Here is a 27,572-nt window from a genome sequence, read left to right on the forward strand (position 1 = left end):
TGGTGTTTTGTTGATGGTGGTGTAAAATGCTGCGCGGCTCTAGAATCTCCCATAAGTGTTCAATTGGGTTGAGATCTGGTGACTGAGACACACACACACTCCCTTTAAACCCCTATGCTCATTTGAGACCCCTCTTTCAAAGTCACTGAGATCTCTTCTTCTAGCCATGGTAGCCAAAATAATGTGCAACTGGGCATTTTTATACATGCCCTAAGCATGATGGGATGTTAATTGCTTAATTAACTCTGGATCCACACCTGTGTGGAATCACCTGTTTTCAATATACGGTACTTTGTATCCCATATTTACCTGTGTTTCCATGACCATGTCACCACAAATCCCTTGAATGATTTGAATTGTTCATGACAAATCCTGACAAGTATTCATAGACAATCACAGCATGCAGGTTCACTCTCCTAGCAGAAAGCAGCTTTGATATTTTACTATTGTTTTCACTGGGAGGTAGGTGAGGTAGTGCAATGTGAATATGGTCTGCTATTTGGAGCATTATTGAACTTTGGCTCATAGATCACCAATGTCTGTATTCCATTCATAACATATTCATAAACAGTTAATTATTAAACCAAGGAATGACGTCAAATCTCTTCTGGACTAATGGACCTAAATGAAGGAAGAGATTAGAGTTGTTAGAGCTTTTGGTTTTTCTGTGATGGTCAACCGATAGCCCCAGAATCATCATGCCTCATTAGGTGTGCATAAAGTAATGTAGCATTTTTCTTTCCATGGCATGGATAAGGCAGCCATAGTGGCACTGGGAAATCCTCCCGTAGATAATGAAGGCATTTCCACTTCCCAGCTGTACATATTTTTAACACGGCTGTTTTCACAACAAAGATCTATAAATTGATTGTGCGGAGTTAATTTTCTCTCAAGAAAACAGAACATAAATATTGACATTGAATAATAACCCTGCATGAGGCTGTTTGAGTTGTATTTAATGAGGGCAGAGCTGTTATTTTTCTACCTCCATCAATTTCCTATTGCTACTAAGGATTTTGCCAATACATGAAGTACAATTATCACATTTTCTATCAATATGTTTTCAACTTTTTCCTCTCTTTCATTAGAAAGATAAAAACTTGTGGTCTCTTGTTAGCATTGTATTTGTTTATTTTTCCCTGTTCCAGTCATATACCCGCCAGGCTGTGCATACATCTGCCTCATAATGCCATGTCAACCTCAGGACTCGAGAAACACACACACAGCACACCACGCACACCACACACACACACACCACCCAATCCTCAGAAATAATGAACAGCAAGTTTTCTGCCTTTCTTTTTATTCCCCACATTCCTCACATTTTTGTCCGTCCTTTTGTTGATGCTTTCTGACCACAGAGAGAAGGATTATTGTCAGCTAGTTGCAGCTTGCACACATCAGGCTGAATAATGGCTCAAACAATGTTGTGTTGAAGTGCCTAGGTCCATGAAATAGCGTTCGGTTTGATGGCCTTGAAATACCATGCCTGATGGTAGCGGAATTATTAAAAATTATGTTTACTTTCATGTATGTGCGAATTCTTCCCCTTCAACAGTTGAAGAGGTCTGATATATGCTACATTACTCTTGCAGGCATTGTAGTACACCCTCTCCCTCTCTCTCACAAAGCTCTCTAGATCATGGGAACCCCAAAATTAGGCTAATACACAATGAAAGCCCCCGGCAAGTAGCCAAGCGATGAAAGTGTTGGGCCAATAACCGACTAGGTGAAAAATCTGTTGATCTACCCTTAATTAAGCAAGGCACCAAATTACTCCAGGGTAGCCATCAATAATGGCTGATCCCTGGCTGTGACTCCACTCTCTGAGGGTGTCTCAGGTGGAGTGAGATATGCAAAATACCCATTTCCATTTCACACCACACACGCATAGTGTGAAACAGGAGAAATATATGCACCCCCTATTTGATCCTGACCTCTCACATCTCTGGGAACACTTCAGTGCTCCACCCATCCATTCTGACCTGTGGCATATGTCCTTGGACTATAGTGGTGGATGAGAAGAAAAGAAAAGCCACTGTTTTCCCATGTTACCACTGCTCCAACATGGCCATTAGCCTTGTGTCACCAGCCACTGCCTCCACAGCCTGACGACCCTGAGAAGATAGAGCAACACTGAACCCTCCCGCTCCCTCTTATCTCTACCCAGTCCAGTAATGAGGAGGGATAGAGGCAGCAGCCATGCCACAGCAGACTGACATATCCCTGTGATCTAAGCTAGCAGTTGGTATGGCTCCTGTTTCCACGGCAACCCGATAACATGATTAAGATAGTGCCTCATCTGAATTAATTTATTCAAACATCACCTTATGCATCTGTTTACCTCCTGCGGGGACAGGACATGTGCCCATTCCCACTGAGAGGTCTGAACAGACATGATGGAGACACACAGGAGATAGGGAAAGGGGATACCTAGTCAGTCGCAATTGAATGCCCAGGCCTTCAGCCTTGCTCTGGGACACGAGGTCACCCCCCCACCCCAGTGTAGCGCCGTGCCTGTATTTGCGGCTTGGGTATTTTTTTTATATTGAGAAATATTTCACTTTCTCTGTTCATAGGAGTAACAATATGCATTTGTGCATGAGTCAAAAATAATGCATTGTGACTCAAGTTTCCCCATCAGCTGGAAGACCGTGTCCCTTTTTGGTCAGTGTCAGCGGAGGAAAAGGAGAGCGGAGGGATGTTGATAGGCGGACCCTCAGTCTGCTTCTCTCTCCCTCCGCTAAGACAGACATCAGATGCAGGCACCATCAGTCCAGTAAAATAAAAAGCAAATTATTTAAATGTATACTCACTCAGCTGTGCCTCACAAGTAATACAATGAATCTATTACCAGTGTGATCATGTAGCCTACCTCAAATTGTTTTATATAATTGCAAAAAAATGGCCCAAACAACAATGTATTGGCAGGGGAATTCAAGCAATGCCAATATGCTGTGATAATTTATTGGGCCTGTAGCTTACTGCACAAATCTCATTGCTACAGTACTGTTTTTAATTGGTTAATGTTGCATAAGCTTACGTTTTTTAAGTCATGTTTAAAAAAAACTGAGCGGCGTGCATTTTGACTCAGAAAGTGATCTTGACTCAGAAAAGGTTGGTGACCACTGTTCTAGAGTTTTCACTATCAACGTTTCCGTTTACTGTGGCAATTTTGATCGAATCAATGCAATATTAGCCACTTTCAATGCAACATACCGAAACAAAAAAACTATGCAAGAGATTTTGTTGTAGGCAGAATGCATCAGAATAGGATTCTATTATATTGACACACACACTACTCAGCCCGTTCTCTACACAGACCAGTGCGTCATAACCAATCAGTGCTGCAGTAGGCCTATATGCAAATAGACAATTGCCATATATGGATCTGTGCCATTTACTTTGAACTGGACTGTGTTTACAACATGAGCGGTCATAAGTAGATTCTCTTGTTTTGAGATTAAAGCTAGAGATGCATGTAGCCACATGTGCACATTTTGTTCATATCCTTTGCTAGTTAGTGAGTAATTATCCCAGTTATAAATAATTTGTAGTTAGCAATAGGGGAGTGATTGCTTCCAACAAGAGCTCAAAATGTGTACATTTCTAGGGATCTTTGAAAAGTGTGTCAGGTAAAAAGCATTTTCTTAAATGGGCAGTGTTGTATTTTTGACATGCTTGAATAAGCTAAGTAGCCAATATGCAGAAGATAGTATAATTTGTCTGATTCTCTGTAATAATGGTATGGGAATAATAATGCATTTTATTTTATAAAGTGGTTTCTTGCATCAAACACCACAACAACATTTTCCGTCACTTCCTTGTCTGAAGGACAAGTGCATAAACAGGTTAATTTCAAGCCCTGCATGTTTTTTTCAAAAGTATCATGACATGTAGGCCTACATTGAACACCACACATTGGCTGCTACTGTTGTCTGAATGATAGAACAGCTATTTCCATGTTAAAATATTATGGGATGCATTTTCTCCATTGGTAGGCTTAAATTATGATCAGACCCTGGTTTGATTCCAGGCTGTATCACAACCGGCAGTGATTGGGAGTCCCATAGAGCGGTGCTATCATAACTCAAGGCGAGACCTAGATGCAGACACAGGAAGCAAGGTTGGAGTCTTAAATGTTTAATAATCCAAAAAGAAGTAGGCAAGAGAATGGTCGTGGACAGGCAAAAGGTCAAAACCAGATCAGGGTACAGAGTGGCATGCAGGCTCGAGGTCAAGGCAGGCAGAATGGTCAGGCAGGCGGGTACAGAGTCGAGAAACAGGCAAGGGTCAAAACTGGGAGGACTAGAAAAAGGAGAAATAGCAAAGCAGAAGAACGGGAAAAACCGCTGGTTGACTTGGACATACAAGACAAACTGGCACAGAGAGACAGGAAACACAGGGATAAATACACTGGGGAAAACAAGCGACACCTGGAGGGGGTGGAGACAATAACAAGGACAGGTGAAACAGATCAGGGTGTGACAGGCGCACAATTGGCCCAGCATCGTCCGGGTTAGGGTTTGGCTGGGATAGGCCGTCATTGTAAATAAGAATTTGTTCTTAACTGACTTGCCTAGTTATATAAAGGTTAAATTTAAAAAAAATAAAAACTGTAACTTAAAGCGGGTACAGCCTCAGTGTTCACAGTAAATGAGCGCTGGAAGTTGCACAGAATTTTCACAATGTTCAAGTTTGCACTTAGTGGACCTAAAATTTGCTCAGCGCAAAATATTTTTAGGGAACATTGACCCCTAGTCAGTGTCAGAATTATGATGGTGTCACACCCTGATCTGTTTCACCTGTCTTTGTGATTTTCTCCACCCCCATCCAGGTGTTGCCCATCTTCCCCATCATCCCCTGTGTATTTATACCTGTGTTCTCTGTTTGTCTGTTGACAGTTTGTCTTGTTTGTTCAAGTTAACCAGCGTTTTGTGTCTCAGCTCCTGCTTTTTCCAGTCTGTCTTTTCTCTCCCTCCTGGTTTTGACATTTGCCTGTCCTGACTCCGAGCCCGCCTGCCTGACCACTCTGCCTGTCCCTGATCCTGAGCCTGCCTGCCTACCTGCACCTTTGCCCCACCTCTGGTTTACTGACCCCTGCCTGCTTTGACCTGTCTATTGCCTGTCTTTGTTGGAATGTTAAACTATTGTTTATTTGACATGGTCTGCATCTGGGTCTTACCTTCATACCTGATAGTACGAACTGGCCATGAATGACCCAGCAGACCCGGACCAGCTGCGCAACGCCAACTCCTCCCAAGGAGCCTCCATTGGTAGGCACGAAGAATTGCTTTGTGGGTTGATGGAGGGGGTCCAAACATTGGCTGAGCACCATGACCGGGCGTTGGTCATGCTGCTGGAGCAATTCCGCAGGTTGTCTGAGGGGCAGCCTGCCATGGTGGTAACCCCACCGCTTCTCAGCAACTTGGCGGTTAGCAGCGTCGCTCACCTGCCACTCCACCTTCCCGGAGCCCCAGTTACCTCCTCCGGAACGCTTTAATGGAGAGCCGAGCACCTATTGTCACGATCGTCGTACAGAGCGGACCAAGGCGCAGCGTGATTTGAGTTCCACATATTTTTAATCCAAAGGGAAACTACAACAAACAATAATCAAACACCGACCGTGAACAAACAGAGCGCACATCAGCACTCAACAAAACAATATCCCACAAAGCAGGGGGGAGAAAGTGCTTCCTAAATATAATCCCCAATTAAAGGCAACAATTACCAGCTGCCTCTAATTGGGAACCATACAACTCACCAACATAGAAATATAATGACTAGAACACCCCCCTAGTCACGCTCTGACCTCAACACCATAGAGAACCAAGGGCTCTCTATGGTCAGGGTGTGACACCTATCAAGTGTATCCAGCTCAGTGTGCCCTCATTTTCGAGCTTCAGCCCTCCTCCTTCCCCTTGGATTACTCCAAAATAGCCTACCTCATCAGCTGATGTCTGGAAGGGCTCTCACCTGGGCTAACGCCGTATGGCGTTAGCCCAGCAGCCGGCCATATGCGCGAGCCTGGAGGGGTTCGTGGGAGAGGTGAGGAAGGTCTTTGATACCCCGTTCTCCGAGAGAGAAGCTGCCCGGAAGCTAATCTATGCCCGCACTGTGGCCGACTATGCAGTGGATTTCCGTACGTTGGCAGCGGAGAGTGCTTGGAAACCTGAAGCACTGTTCGACATGTTCCTGTACGCCATCTCGGAGGAGGTTAAGGACGAGCTTTCGGCTCGAGAATTACCCACAGATGTTGACTCCCTCATCGCTTTGGCCATCCGCATCGATGGGCGATTGCGGGAACGATGGATGGAGAGGAAATTCAATTTCACTCGCACGTCCAGGGATTCCATATCGCTTCCGAGTCATCCCGGAAGTCCCCGACAGTACCGTGGCCAAGAGCACCCGAGATTTCCCGACCTTCCTCGAGAGTCACCGATGAGGGCCGAGGCACTGTTTCCCGAGCCCATGCAACTAGGCAGGACTGGGCTGTCGCCAGTGGGCCGGCAATACCGGATCAGCACAAGGAGCTGTCTGTATTGCGGGTCTTTTGGTCATTTTGTGTCCTCATGCCCAGTAAAAGACCAGGCTCACCGGTAGGAGCAAGTACTGCTTTTCTGCTTCCCTTACTCGCACCCCTTTTCATGTCATTCTGCTGTGGGGAAACCAGTCCAAATCTCTCCGGGTCCTCATTGACTCTGGGGCTGATGAGAGCTTTTTGGGACGCCACACTGGCTACCGAGCTGAACATCCCCACTCAGCCCCTCTCCATTCCCGTGGATGTTAGAGCGTTGGACGGGAGCTCTATAGGTCGGGTCACCCATTACATCCCTCCAATCAACCTACATGTGTCAGGGAATCACAGCGAGACCATTCAGTTCTTGCTCATCAAGTCCCCCCAGATCCCCGTGGTTTTGGGATTCTCCTGGCTCCAGCGACACAACCCACTCATCAACTGGTACGGGTGCCACCATGGGCTGGAGTCCATTCTGCCACGTCCATTGTCTGAAGTCGGCGCAATCTGCCCTGGGACGTCTTCCTGGGTACTCTGAGGTTGTTCCGGATCTCTCCGCCATTCCCATGGAGTACCAAGATCTTCAGGAGGTGTTCAGCAAGTCCCGGGCCACTTCCCTTCTGCCTCACTGCCCCTATGACCTTCTCCCAAGTACAACGCCGCCCCGGGTACGTTTGTACTCGCTGTTGGGACCTGAAACCAAGGCTATGGAGAACTACATTGGGGATTCCCTAGCTACTGAATTTATCCGTCTCTCTTCATCTCCCCTGGCCCGTGCATTGACTACCGGGGACTCAATGACATCACTGTAAAGAGCCATTATCCGCTACCACTCATTTCCTCAGCCTTCGAGCTGCTCCAGGGGGTCACTGTGTTCTCCAGGCTGGATCTATGTAACGCCCACCACCTGGTGCGGATACGTGAGGGGGACGAGTGGAAGACCGCCTTCAACACGGCCAGCAGCCACTACGAATATCTGGTCATGCCCTTTGGTCTCCTCCAACCTCTGCCCGTCCCTCATCGCCCCTGGTCTCACATCTCCCTGGACTTTGTCACGGGTCTCCCCTCGTCTGGATCGCTTTTCCAAGGCCGCCCACTTCATTCTTCTCCCCAAGTTACCCTCTGCCAAGGAGACGGCCCAGCTCATGGTGCAGCACGTCTTCCGGATCCATGGACTGCCCGTGGACATGGTCTCCGACCGCGACCCTCAGTTCTCGTTCCGGTTCTGGAAGGGATTCTTCACCCTCATTGGGTTGTCGGCCAGCCTGTCCTCCGGTTTCCACCCCCAGTCTAACGGCCAGTCGGAGCAAGCCAACCAGGACCTCGAGCCCGGTCGGCCCTCCTCAAGACCATCTCCAGGTATCGACGACAAGCGGATCGCCATCGGGCCCCAGCTCCCTGGTATCGTCTTGGGCAGAAGGTATGGCTATCTGCCCATCCGGGTCTGCCCCTCCGCAAACTCTCCCCCTGGTTTATCGTCCCGTTCCCCATCTCCAAGATCATTAACCCCTCTGCTCTTCATCTTCTGTTGCCCCGCACCCTTCGTATACATCCCACCTTTCATGTGTCCAGAGTCAAACCCATGTCTCACAGCCCTTTGTCTCCCATTAAGAACAAACGTTCCCACAACTTTAGGGAACGTTTCCTGAAGAGTCTTAATACGTCATAGGAATTATTAGGTTCATAGGAATGCCCCAGTGACGTTCAATGAATGTTTCCTAGAGACCATTCCCTTAATGTCAGAGCTTACCCAGAACATGGTTACTATGTTCTCAGAATATTGTATATTACTGTTCTAGACACGTTTCATGGGAACATTGCAAGAACATTCCCGTGTCCAGTTTTCTAAGGGTTAGGGCAATATTCCATCCAGGTCACACCAAACAAATACAGAACATAGTTGCCATGTTCTCAGAATATGATATTAATGTTCTAGACAAGTTTCATGGGAACGTTGCAAGAATATTGATGTGCCCAGTTTTCTGAGGGTTAGGAGAATATTCCATCAACGTCTGTAACGTCGACGCTGGGAGTCAGGAAGCAGGTGCAGTTAGTGAGTTTAACTTCTCTGCGCTACGGATCCCTTTTACGGGATCATTTTCCTAAACAACAGTTGAATTGCAGGGCGCCAAATATTACTAAAAATATTTATAATCATGCAATCACAAGTGAAATATACCAAAACACAGCTTAGCTTGTTGTTAACCCACCTATCATGTCAGATTTTGAAAATATGCTTTACAGCGAAAGAAATCCAAGCTTTTGTGAGTGTATCAATCAATGCTAGAACAGCTAGCCCCAAATTAGCATGGTCACGAAAGTCAGAAAAGCAATAAAATGAATCGCTTACCTTTGATAATCTTCGGATGTTTGCACTCACGAGACTCCCAGTTACACAATAAATGTTATTTTTGTTCGATAAATATTACTTATATAACAAAAAAACGCCATTTGGGTTGCGCGTTATGTTCAGAAAACTACAGCCTCGTTCCGGTCCTGAAAGGCAGAGGAAAATTCCCAAACGTATCAGATTAAAAAATATTACTAAAAATATTTATAATCCTGCAATCACAAGTGAAATATACCAAAACACAGTTTAGCTTGTTGTTAATCCACCTATCGTGTCAGATGTTGAAAATATGCTTTGCTGCGAAAGCAATCTAAGCTTTTGTGAGTGTATCAATCAATGCTAGAACAGTTAGCCTTATATTAGCTTGGTTAGCTTGGTCACGAAAGTCAGAAAAGCAATCAAATTAATCGCTTACCTTTGATAATCTTCGGATGTTTGCACTCAAGAGACTCCCAGTTACACAAGAAATGTTATTTTTGTTCGATAAATATTACTTTTATAACAAAAAATGCCATTTGGGTTGCGCGTTATGTTCAGAAAACCAAAGCCTCCTTCCGTTCGACGAAAATTCCAAAAAGTATCCGTAATGGTCGTAGAAACAGGTCAGGAGGACGGCCCCGAGGGTGAGGAGCGGGTCGGTCCGGACGGCAAATGGGAATTCTTGGATGATGTTGGGATCTAGAGTGTCGTCCAACGGAACCCAGCACCGCTCCTCTGGACCGTACCCCTCCCAGTCCACCAGGTACTGGAGTTGACCCCCACAACGTCGGGAGTCTAGGAGAGATCTAACCACATAGGCGAGGCTCCCCTCAATGGCCAAGGGAGGCGGAGGGGTGTCGTGTGGGACTGCATCAGCCAGGGGACCAGGAACCACCGGCCTGAGGAGGGAAACATGGAGGATGGTGAGATCCGGTAGTTAGTGGGGAATTGTCGTTGACCCTCCGGAGGACCTTGAACGGCCCCACAAACCGGGGACTCTTCTTACAGGGCAAGCGGAGCAGAGGTTCCTGGTGGAGAGCTAGATGCAATCACCAGTATAGAACATGGTAGCCTCACTGCGGTGGTGATCCGCCTGCTCGTTCTGACGGTGGATGCCTGAGTCACTCATCCACCACAGGGCAGGGCCAGTATAGTTAGGCCCTGTCCAGAAGCAAACCCTAACCTCTTCCCCCTATGCACTTGTGTAAAACTGAACCAACTGTATAGGTGTAAGCTATAGGGTGAATGCACTTCGAATTAAATCTCAGCTCTGTTAAAAGTACAATCAAGAAAAACTATTTTATATCGTGATTCAGGAGTAATATTAAAACAGGGTAAAATGCCCCACCAACATTAGATCACTATACAGAAAGCCATAAAATTGCTGAAATGAGTAAATCAAATCAATGATGAGAGAAAAGTCAGATTAATTGATGACTGACACAGACATGGTGGCGTAGCAGTAAGATCGGAATGCCATGAACCAAGAGGTTGTGAGTTCAAATTCCAGGTGAGGACATGATGAAAAATAATTACTGTATAATTGAACATGCACAACATAATCATGTCAAAGTGTGTCAAATATGTAAATTGAAAACACTATGTTAAATGTACTGTGTGTGTGTGTCCCTAACCTTGCCAACAGACAAAGAACTGTGAATGGATTAGTGGTTCACCAATCAGGGCCTTGATGGGCTCAGTAATAAGGTGTGATGTGTAATGGGAAATATTTATGGGGGAGGGGGGAATGTTTCTTTGGGACCATCAGGTGACGTCCTGACAACTGATTCACAGAAATGTTCCTGCAACGTTCCCATGAAAAGTGTCTAGAACATTAAAATCTTATATTCCGAGAACATGTTAACCATGTTCTGTGTGTGTGTGTTTGGTGGGACATTGATGGAATATTCTCCTAACCTTCAGAAAACTGGGCACAGGAATGTTCTTACAACATTCCCATGAAGCGTGTCTCAAACATTAATGTTAGATATTATGAGAACATGGCAACCATGTTCTGGGTAAGTTCTTGTTTGACATTTAGGGAATGTTCCCCTAACTCTAATGACAAAACATGCTTAATAGGTTCTCAGGAGGTTTTTGCTAACATACATAGAATGTTCCCCAAACTAACGGAAAACTGAACACTCAAACATCTGGGGAACAGTACGGATAACATTACAAAAACTTTCTCTCTCCCTAGAATTGTTAGCTGGGAGTCCAGCCGTCCACATTATAATGAAAGGAGGGATGTCGTGAGAGAGGGAGGAGGGAGACTGTTCTATTTCTCATTCGAATAATGATGTTGAGGAGAGCATTTGAGGCCCACACGACTCTAGCAAGCTTGCCTCCCTCCACTGTGTTGCTCTGGCACACCGCAGGCTCAAGTAATACATGCACTAGTCTCATATGCCTTGTCAAACCGCCTAGAGATGTGTCTCTTATCATCCTACAGCATAACTAATCCACAGCATAGCATCGCTCCAACAGGGTGACACAACACAGGCAGCCAGATATCACCCAGGCATGGTGTGCTGCAGATGAGCGTAGTGTGGTGTTTCACTGTGTGTGTAGGTGTGAAGGTGGGAGCGGTATCTATTCAGTAGCTCAGTGCAACCTATAACCTCTGCCATTATAATTTGAGTCAGTGCTGTTCCTGTGGGATTGTGCTACTCCTGCAGGAGCTGTGATATCCACGTGACTCACAAATTACAGTTCAGACACTTATCCTTAAAGCTGTGAGGAGACACAAAACCATCATGATGACACATACAGTGCCTTGCAAAAGTATTCACCCCCCTTGGCATTTTGCCTATTTTGTTGCATTACAACCTGTAATTTAAATAGATTTTTATTGGATTTCATGTAATGGACCTACACAAAATAGTCCAAATTGGTGAAGTGAAACGCCAAAAAAATGACTTCTTTAAAAAATAAATAAATAAACGGAAAAGTGGTGCGTGCATATGTATTCACCCCCTTTGCTATGAAGCCCCTAAATAAGATCTGGTGCAACCAATTACCTTCAGAAGTTAGATAATTAGTTAAATGAAGTACACCTGTGTGCAATCTAAGTGTCACATGATCTGTCACATGATCTCAGTATATATACACCTGTTCTGAAAGGCCTCAGAGTCTGCAACACCACTAAGCAATGGGCACCCCACCAAAACTCACGTCCCAGGCAAGGAGGGCATTAATCAGAAAGGCAACAAAGAGACCAAAGATAACCCTGAAGGAGCTGCAAAGCTTCACAGCGGAGATTAGAGTATCTGTCCATAGGACCACTTTAAGCCGTACACTCCACAGAGCTGGGCTTTACGGAAGAGTGGCCAGAAAAAAGCCATTGCTAAAAGAAAAAAATAAGCAAACACGTTTGGTGTTCGCCAAAAGGTATGTGAGAGACTCCCCAAAGATATGGAAGAAGGTACTCTGGTTAGATGAGACTAAAATTGAGGCCATCAAGGAAAGCACTATGTCTGGTGCAAACCCAACACCTCGCATCACCCCGAGAATAACATCCCCACAGTGAAGCATGGTGGTGGCAGCATCACGCTGTGGGTATGTTTTTCATCGGCAGGAACTGGGAAACTGGTCAGAATTGAAGGAATGATGGATGGCGCTAAATACAGGGAAATTCTTGAGGGAAACCTGTTTCAGTCTTCAAGATATTTGAGACTGGGACGGAGGTCCACCTTCCAGCAGGACAATGACCCTAAGCATACTCTACAAAGTATTGACTTTGGGGAGAGTGAATAGTTATGCACACTCAAGTTTTCATTTTTTTGGTCTTATTTGTTGTTTGTTTCACAATAAAAAATATTTTTCATTTTCAAAGTGGTAGGCATGTTGTGTAAATCAAATGATACAAACCCCCAAAAAATCTATTTTAATTCCAGGTTGTAAGGCAACAAAATAGGAAAAATGCCAAGGGGGGTGAAAACTTTCGCAAGACACTGTAGGTTTACAAAAAAAAAATACTTTTTGTTCATGATTAATCAAGCTCATGAAAATATAATTTATCGTTAGACTTTATTGATATAAAGATGGGGTTACTTGTCTAATAAATAATTACATAAAGCATTGTTGTAGTACTCGAGTCCGGTCTCGACCACATGTTGTCTTGGACTTCTCTCTGTGTCGGATACATTTGTATTCGGTCTTGACTCGGTCTCGGACAGTGAGGACTCATCATTTCTTCCCAAGACCAGCAGAGTAAAACAACTCATTGTCAGCTTCTATTCAGTCAGCGTATAAAAACGATTCGCCAGGCCAAATATCTACACTCCTTTCATGACACATAAATATTTATTGCCTATTGAGAGTGGTGCAGCAGTCTAAGGCACTGCATCTCAGTGCTAGAGGCGTCACTACAGGCCCTGGTTCGATTCCAGGCTGTATCACAACCGGCCGTGATTGGTAGTCCCATAGGGCAGCGCACAATTGGCCAGCGTCGTCCTGGTTAGGGTTTGGCCTGGGTAGGCCATCATTGTACATAAGAATTTGTTCTTAACTGACTTGTCTAGTTAAATAAAGGTTAAATAAAATAAATATTTTACTTGGGCTTCCTACTTTAATCGTAACCTCAACAAAATTGAGCTTATGGCCGCCAACAGACTAGGGTTGGCTCTGTTAAGGATGTGGGTAAGCAGACCCGCCAGCCACTGTGGCCCCCCATGATGAGTTCAGATGTTGCCCATCTCTGATCTAAACAATCCATATATTCTTCTGAAATATGAACACAGAAATACACAACATTTTGAACTCTCATTATGGTGGCGATTTGACACAATTACAATCATGGTCTTGAAGTGGACTCACATTTTTCTGGTCTCGGTCTTGGACCCCACGCCCCCTTGCAGTCTCGGTCTTGACTTGATCTCGATTTGCTCTGGCCTCCAAGTAGCAGAGTTGACTTTCTCCCCAACAACCAGGATGGCAGAACAACATGTCTTCATCTGCAGAGAATGTCTTGACTTGGTTACTGTGGGAGACAGGGTCACGTTTTCAGCTTCCCCCCGAGGCAATGCCAAACCCAATCTGAGGGATTGCAATGAACAGAAAGCTTAGAGCCATATACTGTTGCACGGATTTCTATTCATCTGGAAAAGCATCACTTTCAATGTAAAAAAAAGCAACCTTCAGTTGTAGTTGGAATCAAGAACACGGATCCCGGATCCACCTATTTGCCCAGGACTGTTCTGTTTTGTCCATGAGAGGTGCAAGTGCCTTTCCAACAGCCTTGCCTTCGCTGCCTCTCTGTCTTGATTAGATGTGTGTGGGTAGACTGGGCTCTATTCATCAAGTGTGATGACCGAAATGAGGATTTGTCATCTCGAACGCTCCCCCAAAACTCCTCTCCACCTCAATTTAAATCCCTTACAAACCCTCCAGACCTGCCCGAGTGGCTGCCCCGCCTAATTACCTGATGTCTATTCAATTGTGAAACTATTAAGCCTAGATTACATCAACAATTACTGTGGTCCCGGTAGCAATGATGGATGCCACACTGTGTATGAGTTGGAGGAGTATTTCTTCAACAGATCCGCCATGTCATAATCATAATGTTATTCAGCCTACAGACCTCATAATACTACAGTGTGCCTCCCTGATATAACTGCACCTGCCAGCTTTTTTTATTTTATTTAACCTTTATTTACAATGGGAAGAAATATCAAGAATTGTCTTTCGGGAACAATAAAGATCTATTGAATTGAATTAAACTGCCGCACTGAGCACAAACTGGTTGAATCAATGTTGTTTCAGCGTAATTTGTCAACGTATTGCGACATGGAATCTATGTAGAAAATATATTGGAATTGAAAAAAGTAATCGACGTAAACTGTTGTTTTAAGGGTGAAATTTCAACCACAGGATTATGTCATCATGGTAACCTAATTTCAACATAGAAAAACCTTGTATAAAATATGTTGAATTTGTACCTTTAAAACAACGTCAGATCTTCAACATTACAGTATATACACTATCAGAAAATAGCTATCATGAGAATGATTGTTGATAAATCTCCACCTAAAAACAAAATAAATCTATTTACTTGCTATCGGAGTCATTCCAAAGGGTAGGTTTAACAGAGAAAATGAAAAGTGACCACTCATATACAGTAACATCAATGATGCTATTTAGGCCTATATAGCATTTGCAAAGTCATCAACAGCTATTGTTTCAATTCAACCCAAAAAAAATAGACAATACAGGAAGAATAGGGTTTCAAGCTCTGGTTGATTTAAAATGCAAGTATATTTTGTGATATTGAATTGTGTTTGTCTTTAATTCCAGTTTGTCTACAAATGAATGCCAGGACAACAACCTCTCCCTCAACGTGATCTAGACAAAGGAGATGATTGTGGACTACACGAAAAAGCCGACCGAGCACGCCCCCATTCTCATCGACGAGGCCGCAGTGGAACAGGTTGAGAGTTTCAAGTTCCTTGGTGTCCACACCACCAACAAACTAACATGGTCCAAGCACACCAAGACAGTCGTGAAGAGGGCCCTTTAAGACTGTTTAATGCACAGTCTCTAACACATAAGACTACTATTACAAGAGTTAATCAGTAACAATTGACAGAAATTGTGATTTCTATCTACTCAATGAAACAGCTCCACCTGGTTATAAATATCTGGAAAATGGCAAGGGTGGTGGTCTTTCTGTTTTCCACAAAGACTGTTTTGAACTGAAAATGTTGCTTGTCCATGCTGGCTTATCATTTGAGTGCATGGCTTTTAAAATGAAGTCTCCCAGTCCCCTCACTGTGATACTTATCTACAACAAACAGTCTCTTTTACTACAGAGTTTTCTAAGCTGATCACCTCTCTGTGTCCTACCCTCTCCAATGTTGTTATCCTAGGTGATTTCAACATTCACATTGATTCAACAAAATGTTCTTCTGCCACTGACTTCCTGAATCTGCTTGACTGTCTCAACCTGGTACAGCAAGTCAACGTCCCCACACACAATTGTGGACATACAGTAGACCTCATCATCACTGGAGAAGTTGCTGCCTCTGACCTGTATGTACATGAGATAGTTGTATCTGACCATAGGGCCGTAACAATGTCTGTGAGTACGCCTGCACTTCAGCCCCGCTCCAAGCGCGCAATTCAATTCAGAAACATCAAGTCCCTTGACACAACCGTCTCAAAGGAGTCTGTTTTCCCTACAAGCTGACTGTCATGAGTCCACGCCTGATGAGGTGGTTGACCTGTATAAAAGCGCTCTAAGGAACACCTTAAACAGACTTGACTCTGAAAAAAACACACAAAGTATCCTTCCAATGGACCTCCCCATGATTCACAAAGAAGCTGCGCAGCATGAAGACACATGATCGCAAGCTAGAGCATCTGTGGAGAAGTACTGGCCTAACTGTCCACCTGCAGGTGTATAAAGACCACCAGGCTTTAAAAGCAAAGCCTTAAAAGCAGCCCGCTCCACCTTCTAATCTGGCATAGACAACGACCGAGGAAATCCCAGGACCTTGTTTTCCACCATCCGTCGTCTCCTCCACCCTACAGACTCTGGCCCTCCCACAGCAACTACTGAACAATGCAAAAAATCTGCTGAGTCTACAAATTAATATTTAAAAAACCCCGGATAAAACAACACATCAAGGAACAACGCTGACTGTGAAGACACACACACACACACACACACACACACACACACACACACACACACACACACACACACACACACTGCAACAGCCTAAAGTGTCAACATATCAAAGCACTTTAATCTTTGAGAATAGTGTTCTTAATTTTTCTTTGTTTTCTCTTTCTTGTGGTTATTTTTTTAATTAGTCCTGTTGTTTTTGGTCGTGGTGTTCTTAGTTTGAATTTGTGTTGCGGTTCTTGTCCACTAGTGTTCTGTATTTTGTCATGTTCTATGTTTTGTGTGGATCCCAGGAAGAATAGCTGCTGCGTCTTCAACAGCTTCTTCAACAGCTAATTGTCTCTGTTAAGGGGAGTGATGAGCTTGACAGCAGTCTCACAACTCAATCGCTTGTTGAAAACAGTTTTCTACCCCTCCCAAAATATATAATTTATAGATAAGTGGCCCTCTTTCTGGGACTCATACACAAATAAGACCAAGCATGACCTTCTGAGGAGTGACAGACTCATCGTATCAAATAAAATACAATTTTATTTGTCACATGCGCCGAATACAACAGGTGTAGGCCTTACAGTGAAATGCTTACTTACAAGCCCTTAACCAACAACGCAGATGAAAAAAAATGTAAGAGATAAGAATAACAAATAATTAAAGAGCAGCAGTAAATAACAATAGTGGGGCTATATACTGTACAGGGGGTACCGGTACAGAGTCAGTGTGCGGGGGCACCGGTGTCGAGGTAATTGAGGTAATATGTACAAAAAAAGAAACATCCAATTTTCAGGACCCTGTCTTTCCAAGATAATTCGTAAAAATCCAAATGACTTCACAGATCTTCATTGTAAAGGGTTTAAACACTGTTTCCCATGCTTGTTCAATGAACCATAAACAATTAATGAACATGCACCTGTGGAACGGTTGTTTAGACACAAACAGCTTACAGACGGTAGGAAATTAAGTCATGAAAACTTAGGACACTAAAGAGACCTTTCTACTGACTCTGAAAAACACCAAAAGATAGATGCCCAGGGTCCCTGCTCATCTGCATGAAGGTGCCTTAGGCATAATGCAAGGAGGCATGAGGACTGCAGATGTGGCCAGGGCAATAAATTGCAATGTTCGTACTGTGACACACCTAAGACAGCGCTACAGGGAGACAGGACGGACAGGTGATCGTCCTCGCAGTGGCAGACCATGTGTAACAACACCTGCACAGGGTCGGTACATCCGAACATCACACCTGTGGGACAGGTACAGGATGGCAACAACAACTGCCCAAGTTATACCAGGAACGCACAATCCCTCCATCAGTGCTCAGACTGTCCGCAATAGGCTGAGAGAGGCTGGACTTGTAGGCTTGTAGGCCTGTTGTAGGGCAGGTCCTCACCAGTTTATGTCTCAGTTGTTGAATCTTGTTATGTTCATACAAATATTTACACATGTTAAGTTTGCTGAAAATAAAGGCAGTTGACAGTGAGAGGACGTTTCTTTTTTTGCTGAGTTTAGGAGAGTTATTAAAGTGACTATGCATAGATAATAACAGAGAGTAGCAGCAGCGTAGAGGGGGATAGCCAATTGATTAGCTGTTCAGGAGTCTTATGGCTTTGGGGTAAAAGCTGTTTAGAAGCCTCTTGGGCCTAGACTTGATGCTCCGGGTCCCGCTTGCCGTGCGGTAGCAGAGAGAACAGTCTATAACTAGGGTGGCTGGAGTCTTTGACAAGTTTTAGGGTCTTCCTCTGACACCGCTGGTATAGAGGTCCTGGATGACAGGAAGCTTGGCCCCGGTGATGTACTGGGCCGCACGCATTACTCTCTGTAGTGCCTTGCGGTTGGAGGCCGAGCAGTTGCCATACCAGGCAGTGATGCAACTCGTCAGGATGCTCTCAATGGTGCACTGTAAAACCTTTTGAGGATCTGAGGACCCATGCCAAATCTTTTCAGTCTCCTGATGGGGAATAGGTTTTGTCGTGCCCTCTTTATGACTGTCTTGGTGGGCTTGGACCATGGTAGTTTGTTGGTGATGTGGACGCCAAGGAACTTGATGCTCTCAACCTGCTCCACTGCAGCTTTGTTGAGAATGGGGGCGTGCTCGGTCCTCCTTTGCCTGTAGTCCACAATCATCTCCTTTGTCTTGATCACGTTGAGGGAGAGGTGTTGTCCTTGCACCACACAGTCAGGTCTCTGACCTCCTCTCTATAGGCTGTCTCATCATTGTTGTTAATCAGGCCTACCACTGCTGTGTCATCAGTAAACTTAATGATGGTGTTGCTTGGTCGTGCAGTCATGAGTGAACAGGGAGTGCAGGAGGGGACTGAGCACGCACCCCTGAGGGGGCCCCGTGTTGAGGATCAGCGTTGCGGATGTGTTGTTAGCTACCCTTACCACCTGGGGCGGCCCATCAGGAAGTCCAGGATCCAGTTGCAGAGGGAGGTGTTTAGTCACAGGGTCCTTAGCTTATTGATGAGCTTTTAGGGCAGTATGGTGTTGAAACACTGAGCTGTAGTCAATTAATAGCATTCTCACATAGGTGTTCATTTTGTCCAGGTGTGAAAGGGCAGTGTGCAGTGCAATAGAGATTGCATCATCTGTGGAACTACTCGTGCGGTATGCGAATTGGAGTGGGTCTAGGGTTTCTGGGATAATGGTGTTGATGTGAACCATGCCAGCCTTTCAAAGCATTTCATGGCTACAGACATGAGTGCTATGGATCTGTAGTCATTTAGGCAGGTGACCTTAGTGTTCTTGGGCACAGGGACTATGGTGTTCTGCTTGAAACATGTTGGTATTACAGACTCAGACAGAGAGAGGTTGCCAGTTGGTCAGCGCATGCTCTGAGTACACGTCCTGGTAATCCGTCTGGCCCTGCGGCCTTGTGAATGTTGACCTGTTTAAAGGTCTTACTTACATCATCTGCGGAGCTGTCACGCCCTGGCCTTAGTATTCTTTGTTTTCTTTATTATTTTAGTTAGGTCAGGGTGTGACATGGGGAATGTTTGTGTTTTGTTGGTTTTGGGTGTTTTTTATGGTAAAGGGGTTGTTGGGTATAGTATATGGGTTTGTGTTGAATACATGTGTCTAGCGTTGTCTATGTATGTTTAGTTGTCTAGGAGAGTCTATGGTTACCTGAATGAGTTCCCAATTAGAGACAGCTGATTTCGGTTGTCTCTGATTGGGAGCCTTATTTAGGGTAGCCATAGGCTCTCATTGGTTGTGAGTAATTGTCTATGTAAGAACGTTTGTAGCCTGTTTGTATGTGCACAACGTTTGTAGCTTCACGGTCGTTTTGTTGTTTTGTATAGTTTTGTTAAAATGTTTCGTGTCGTGTTCATCTTCGTCTTTTAAATAAAAAAAGAGAAGATGTATTCATATCCAGCTGCGCCTTGGTCCTCATTCTCTCCAGTACACGATCGTGACAGGAGCGCGTGATCACACAGTCGTCCGGAAAAGCTGATGCTCTCATGCATGTTTTAGTGTTACTTGCCTCAAAGCAAACACAGAAGTTATTTAGCTAGGCTGATAGGCTCGTGTCACTGGGCAGCTCTCAGCTGTGCTTCCCTTTAACGAGCGTCGGATGCTGGTGTAGTACGATTCGATCTTAGTCCTGTATTGACGCTTTGCCTGTTTGATGGTTCGTCGGAGGGCTTAGCGGGATTTCTTATAAGCTTCCGGATTAGAGTCCCACTCCTTGAACGCGGCAGCTCTACGCTTTATCTATCAACATAAACAGGGCTCTAACTCCTCTAGCTGCACAATGAGATAGGGTGCAGGCCAGGCAGCAAGCTGTCAGCCAGCCTGCCAGCTTAGTGGAGTCTACCACTAGCATGGTCAGTGTAGTCAGCTTAGCTATCCCCATTGAGACAGTGTCTGTCCTTTGATCTAGTTTGGGCAAAACTAAACATGGCGGTGTTCACTTTAGCAATCTCACTGGAATAAAGACCTCTTCCATTCCTGTCATTATTGAAAGAGATTGTGATCTCACATCTCAAAATAGGGCTACTTAATGTTAAATCCCTCACTTCTAAAGCAGTTCTCGTCAATTAACTAACCACTGATCATAATCTTGATGTGATTGGCCTGACTGAAACATGGCTTAAGCCTGATGAATTTACTGTGTTAAATGAGGCCTCTCCTCCTGGTTTCACTAGTGATCATATCTTTCGCGCATCCCGCAAATGCAGAGGTTTTGCTAACATTTCCGATAGCAAATAAATAAAAAAATGTAATGACTGCGTTTCGTCTTTTGATCTTCTAGTCATGAGATCTATGCAGGCTACTCAATCACTTTTTATATCCACTGTTACAGGCCTCCTGGGCCGTATACAGCATTCCTCACTGAGTTCCCTCACTGAGTTCCTATCAGACCTTGGAGTCATGGCAGATAATATTCACATTTCTGGTGACTTTAATATTCACAAGTCCACAGACCCACTCCAAAAGGCTTTCAGAGCCATCATCGACTCAGTGGGTTTTGTCCAACATGTCTCCGTACCTACTCACTGCCACAGTCATACCCTGGACCTAGTTTTGTCCCGTGGAATAAATATTGTATATCTTAATGTTTTTCTTCATAATCCTGGACTATCGGACACCATCTTATTACGTTTGCAATCGCAACAAATAATCTGCTTAGACCCCAATCAAGGATCATCAAAAGTCATGCTATAAATCCTCGGACAACCCAAAGATTCTTAGATGCCCTTCCAGACCCCCTCCACCTACCCAAGGACGTCGGAGTACAAAAATCAGTTAACCACCTAACTGAGGAGCTCAATTTAACCTTGCGTAATACCCTAGATGCATTCGCACCCCTGAAAAACAAAAAGCATTTGTCACAAGAAACTAGCTACCTGGTATACAGAAAATACCCAAACCCTGAAGCTGCCACATCTGCTCCTGCTACGTCCTCCTGTGTTCATCTGGTGTCTCCTTGACCTGCAGTTACTCCCCCATTACACTCTCTCTCTCCCTCTCCCTCTTTGTGTGATTGTGTGGTTGGAGACAGGTGTGCTGAAGTCAGAGCAGATCCCTACCAGCTGCAACTCGTTCCATAATCAAGACATCTACAAATACTCAGTCCTGCCACTTCCACTCTGCCAGATCCTAATCTCTGCTCAGTCAGTTCATGGTTCTAGCTATTCATGATTATTCAAGATCCTGATACTCTGCTGTGCCTGTTTCCCTGCCTGACGCTGTTGATCCTCTCATTGCAGTTTACCTCTCTATCTCTGGCTCCTGTCTCCCGTTCCTTATCTTACCACCCTACTACCCTGTTCTGGATTTAGCTCACCACCACTACCTTGGATTCCCCTACGGACCTGTTTACCCGGTTCTACCCAGCTCACTCCAACCTCAGTCTCCACATCTGGTTTTCTACAACTCATCCGAGCTTCCCCGGATCTGCACTCCCTATCTCCCTGTGTTACATTAAATATCTTGGTTCATTCATCCCTGTTTCCTCATCTGAGTCTGCTCTTGGGTTCCCCTGTGTTGCTCCGCCTAACAGAAGCAAGCTTCCAGAAAATTGGGACGGAAATGGCGCTCCACAAAACTGGAGGTCTTCCGACTAGCTTGGGAAGACAGTACCGTGTAATATCGAAGAGCCCTCACTGCTGCTCGATCATCCTATTTTTCCAACCTAATTGAGGAGAATAAGACTGGGGTTTTCGACTCTCTCTCTCTCTCTCTACCGCACCTGCTGTCTCGAACTCTGAATGCGCGGCCATAAAAAGCCAACTGACATTTACTCCTGAGGTGCTGACCTGTTGCACCCTCTACAACCACTGTGATTATTATTTGACTCTGCTGGTCATCTATGAGCGTTTGAACATCTTGGCCATGTACTGTTCTAATCTCCACCCGGCACAGCCAGAAGAGGAAAAGATTTCTTCCTAGGTTCCTGATTTTTCTTTTGGGGGGGGGGGTTCCTACATATGCATTGCTTGCAGTTTGGGGTTTTAGGTTGGATTTCTGATGTAAAATTGGCTTTATAAATGCATTTGATTGATCATGGGGATCCAAATATAAAATATATATCCAGTACCAGTCAAATATTTGGAGACACCTACTCATTCAAGGGGTTTTCTTCATTTTTTAACAATTTTTGACATTGTAGAATAATAGTGAAGACATCAAAACTATGAAATAACACATATGGAATCCTTTAGTAACCAAAAAAGTGTTCAAAATATATTTACGATTCTTCAAAGTAGCCACCCTTTGCCTCTGAAAGCTTTGATGATGCCCGCCAGCTGTTGTACGCGTTGCGTGCCACCGAGTCATCTGAGTTCGCTCTGCTGACATTGAATACTGCAGTACGGGCTATCAGCATGGTATGGATATCTATTCATCCAGGGTTTTTGGTTGGGCTTTGTTCGGATTGTTATTGTGGGTATAACATCAACACATTTCCAAATGAAGCCTGACCGACAATATATATTTGTCAATGTTGATGGAGGAGTCCTGGGTGGACGATTCTTTGAACATAATGCAATCAGTATTCTCAAACGTCCTGCAGCATTGAGTCAGTCTCCTTTGTCCAGGCCTGTGTTGGTGGCTTCCTCTTGAGTTGCTGCTTGTAGGCGGGGAGTAGGAACAGAGAGACGTGATCTGATAGTGATAACACATTGGAAATCCAGCTATCTCAAACTTTTTGTTGGGTGAATATAGGTTCATGTCATTGATCAACATCTCAACCAATTATTACCAACTTATCCACGTTGCATTGACGTGGTGTGCCCAGTGGGGCATGGCTATTGAATCCCTGTAACACTGCTTTGTGACCAGGTAGCTTTGACCGCTTTAGCCCGTCAACCGTGACCGTCTGACTTTGGTGACCATTCTGAAGGCCGAACTCAGTTTGCTCTGGCTTTGTTTCTATCTCTTGTCCACATTACACTGTCCCCACTGTGGACTGAACTATGTCATTGTTCATGAGATACTGCATTATCTCGCTCTCTCTTATCTTTCTCTCTTAGACACACACAAGCACTCACACGTGGACAAGTACACACTCCCCCAAACACAATATCTCTAGACAGCAGCCCACATCTCCAGGCCAAGGCTGCTCTTTGGGGAGAGAGTGAGGGAGGCTGGGAGAGATGAAGGCTCTTGTCGCTGGACTCAAGAAGCCTGCGGTTGGCGAGAGGGGTCTCGTCTGTCTCCTTCTCGTTCTCAGGAGGCTGATGTGAGTGCTTGTAACAGAAGTAATGAAAAGCGAATGAGGCAGTTTAACAAGGCACACGGTAGGGGCAGATTAGGCGGGGCGGGGGGGAGGGGCAATGGTAGACAGACAAACAACAGGTAGACACCGATCTTCCCCTGATGCACCCTGTTACCATGGAAACCATGGCTGGCGGTGAGAAAATAGAGCACTAAGGATGTAGGCATAAATATGCAGTTTCCTATTCAGCTGCACATGACTGGAGTTAACTAGAGGCCAAAGACATATGTGGATGGATTTACAATGCCTTCAGAAAGTATTCACACATGTTGACTTTTTCCACATTTTGTTGTGTTACAAAGTAGGATTAAAATGGATTTAATCGTAATTTCAGAAAGGAAACGCCATGGGGAAATACAGTATGTTTAACCATTAATTAAGCAATGAATAATGCAAGTCTTGGCGCTATAGGCTCTGCTCCTACAGGTGGAGGCTAGGGTGAAGCAAGAACTCAGCGCATAGTAGCAGCAAGAGGCAGCAGGATGAGTGAGCAGACCCGCTCAGTTTAAATAGACCACCAAATAAGGTAGGCATGGTTGATATTAGCCTCTTAATTGATGCCATCTCAGCTGATGCGTCAGCCTGAGGCAGGGCTGAGGCAGGGTTGAGGCGGGGCATTTGGGTTTCGTTTCTGAACTGCCAGTACTTCATTTTTGGTCAACGATCTAAACAAAATACTCGAGACTAGAGTCTCTCGCCTAATTTGGGCTCTCTCTTCTGCCTCCAGTTGGAACTGTATGGAACGGACATCCCTCCTGGCATCACCGGTTGACAGTGGGGAGAGTGGATCAAAACGGGGCAATGTGGCTGGAGCTTTAGCCTCGCCCTCAGACACCACTGGGCTTAGAGGAGCAGCAACATCCCCTACAGGGGTAGTAGACTCAGGCAGCGGTAATACAAGCACCTGCTTTTCCAACAAAACATTCAACACTAGTTGTTTAACCTCCGCTTTAACTAAACTCGGCAACGAATAATGGTCAGCCAAGGTCATTAAATCAACTCTACGACATTTATCAAACACATCCCACGAAGGGTTATCCACAAAGGATTTCAAATCAAATGTAGCCATTTTGAACTACTACACAGAGCCAACAAATAGCAAACACTAATGCTACATCAACTATGACGCTCAACACCAAACTATACCACTAAAACAATCTGCATAAGTGGTATGGGTGTCAGTTATGACAATATCCCGGATGAGCCCCCACTTATGTTACGAATTCCTTTGGCCCGACAGTCTGGGGGGATGGTAATGGGACCCGTAACACAACTCACGCAAATTATAACAGTGACAAAGTAACGGTGAGAACGAAATAACACAGATAACTTAATTACCGTCAAACACTCAGGGTTTATTTCTAAACACACGGTAAAGGGGGGCAGGAAAAAGGGGCTGAGCTGGACCCAAGGAAAGAAATAATAAGTATTCAAAAATACCCCTAAGTTAGACTAGCGTACTTCACCAACAGCTAACTAACCAAAAATACAGTGGGTGGTCCGCCCAGTTCTAACTAGTGTTTTTAACAAAGTTTACCTACTGTATTCTGGCACTGGATGCGGGGAAGGCAAATCTGTTCCTCGGGAGAGGCAAATGTTCCGTCAGGTTAAGTAGAAATTGGTTACCTCAGTTCTCAATATCAAAAAGAGACAAAAGTGAACGAGTTGTGGGTTTGCTTTAAAAGGTATGCAATTCCTACTCCCTAAGTGTTAATACAGTACAGTCACAAGGCCAGGCAGGGAGATGGAATCAGGTCGACGGCTCGGTCATTATGGCTAAAGCTATTCAGACAGAATACAAATCGACGCAGCTCTCTTTTTTTCTGAGACAGAGATGACCATGAAACCTTGAGGTTGCGACAGTGTAAAGGCTACTTTTAAGACCATCATAAAAATGTATACAACTATGACTCAGTGTGTGAACTTTCATGAACTTACATGATCCTAAAAAGGAAATAGTTACTGTTGAATTGTGAGGGCATGAATTCTCTGACAAAGGCTGAATCTGGCTTCTCAGGGTGCAGTCTACATTTACGTTGCCAGGTAACACAGGAACAGCAATCCGAGACAACCCACTAATGTGCAACGACGAGGCAGGCACCTCTGAATCACTGAGACACACAGTAGCCTCAGAGAGCAGAATCTTGCGACATCACGCACTCAGACACTATTCATCTCAGTCTGTCCAAAAAAATTCAATTGTTCACATCATATGTGTCTCTTTCTGTTATTGTAATGTCATCAGCAGGGGAGATTATAAGACATCAGTTTAAAACGTGACAACTGTGCCTCTCTTGCAGAGGCTTAATCATTTAATAAAGTCTAGACTCTATTCCAAGTAGCGACTGCATATCAACTATCTATATCAAGTCAACTTGGTAAATACATGCGCTTATTACATTCATTGAGATTGGTATGGTCGGGGAAAAAACATGACGAATATGGAAATTGCATTAATTGAACACAGCAGGAAAAAGCCCTAGCCATTAAACATTGATCTGCTGACGCACCCTGGAAAACATTTCATGCATATTTCCCTGGTGTCCGTCTCACATCCGCAGCTCATTGACTTGTGCCTTTCATGACTGTGGGGTGCTGAGGTTTTCCGTGTCACATAGTTAATGGCTGCTCCCCTGTCATCCGGAGCAGGGCTGTTATTTGTTCACTGCTCTGAAAATGCCATGCGTTCTCAGTCCTTGTTGTTCTCCCAGCAGGGTACAACAAGCCCTCTCTCTAAATGCCACGCTCACTGGTCTAAGAATGAATTATACAGACCTGTTGGTAATCTGCTCAGATGGTGGTGGGGCATCTGTGACAGACTGACTGAAGAGACTTCAGTTTTAATGACAGCTCTGGCTTGATTACTCTTCATTAGGAGTCCCAGGGGCAGAACGCTAGGCACAGCGGATGAGGAGGCTGGGGCTGAGGGGTTGGAGGAACAGAGGCTGAGAGGGCTGAGGGACTGAGAGACAGGGGAGTGGACGTTCTGGGGGGCTGGGAAGAGACAGACAAGTCAGTCTGTCACAGATGCCCCACCACCATCTGAGCCGATTACCAACAGGTCTATATAATTCATTCTTAGACCAGTGAGCGTGGCATTTAGAGAGAGGGCTTGTTGTACCCTACTGGGAGAACAACAAGGACTGAGAACGCATGGCATTTTCAGAGCAGTGAACAAATAAACCCACTTGAGAATAAAAGTGGCATATTGCAAGGGAAATAATGTAGCTGTTAACAGAAACTGAGTAAGTGGGTGGAATAGCAGCAATTACAGTGCAACCTACAATCAAACGTCAGACACAGCATGCATTTCCAGAAATGCAAATGTTTGTGTTGCATTTTGGATTAAAAAATGATCCTATTTGTTCAGCCTGTTCCCTTCAACAGAACAGAAACGTTCAACCCTTGTACAAGGAGCATCACTTGTTTTAATGGAATGTCTGGACTTGAACCAGGGATTACTGAAAGCAATCATGCTTAATGTAGCGGCCATGCAACCCTACTGAGAGGGCCTGATCCTCTGGACACAGGAAGCAGGAAAGCGCCTTACCCAGACAGTCCACACCCCCTCCCTCTCTATCCCTATCTTTGCCTTTCCCCTGCCCACTCCCCCAGGTCCCCTGGAGTCACATTCTATCTCTGGTCTGGGAGGTCTGGATGGTCACAGTGACCATGGCAACCGCATCATCAGCGGACCACAGATTGCAGGTCCTTGAGACTGTTAACGGGAAGTAGAGGTGAGGTGGGTTTCTCAAAGATTGTAGTGGGAGATAAAGACTTGGCCCTGTCTCTCCACAGTAACAAAGTCATGACTCTCTGTAAAGTAATAGATTTGTTCTGGAGACTTGGTTGTGTAGGAGAGTAAGGGCTGCTTCTGGAA

The sequence above is a fragment of the Salvelinus fontinalis genome, chromosome 27 (assembly GCF_029448725.1).
Source record: "Salvelinus fontinalis isolate EN_2023a chromosome 27, ASM2944872v1, whole genome shotgun sequence".
Classification (NCBI taxonomy): Eukaryota; Metazoa; Chordata; class Actinopteri; order Salmoniformes; family Salmonidae; genus Salvelinus; species Salvelinus fontinalis.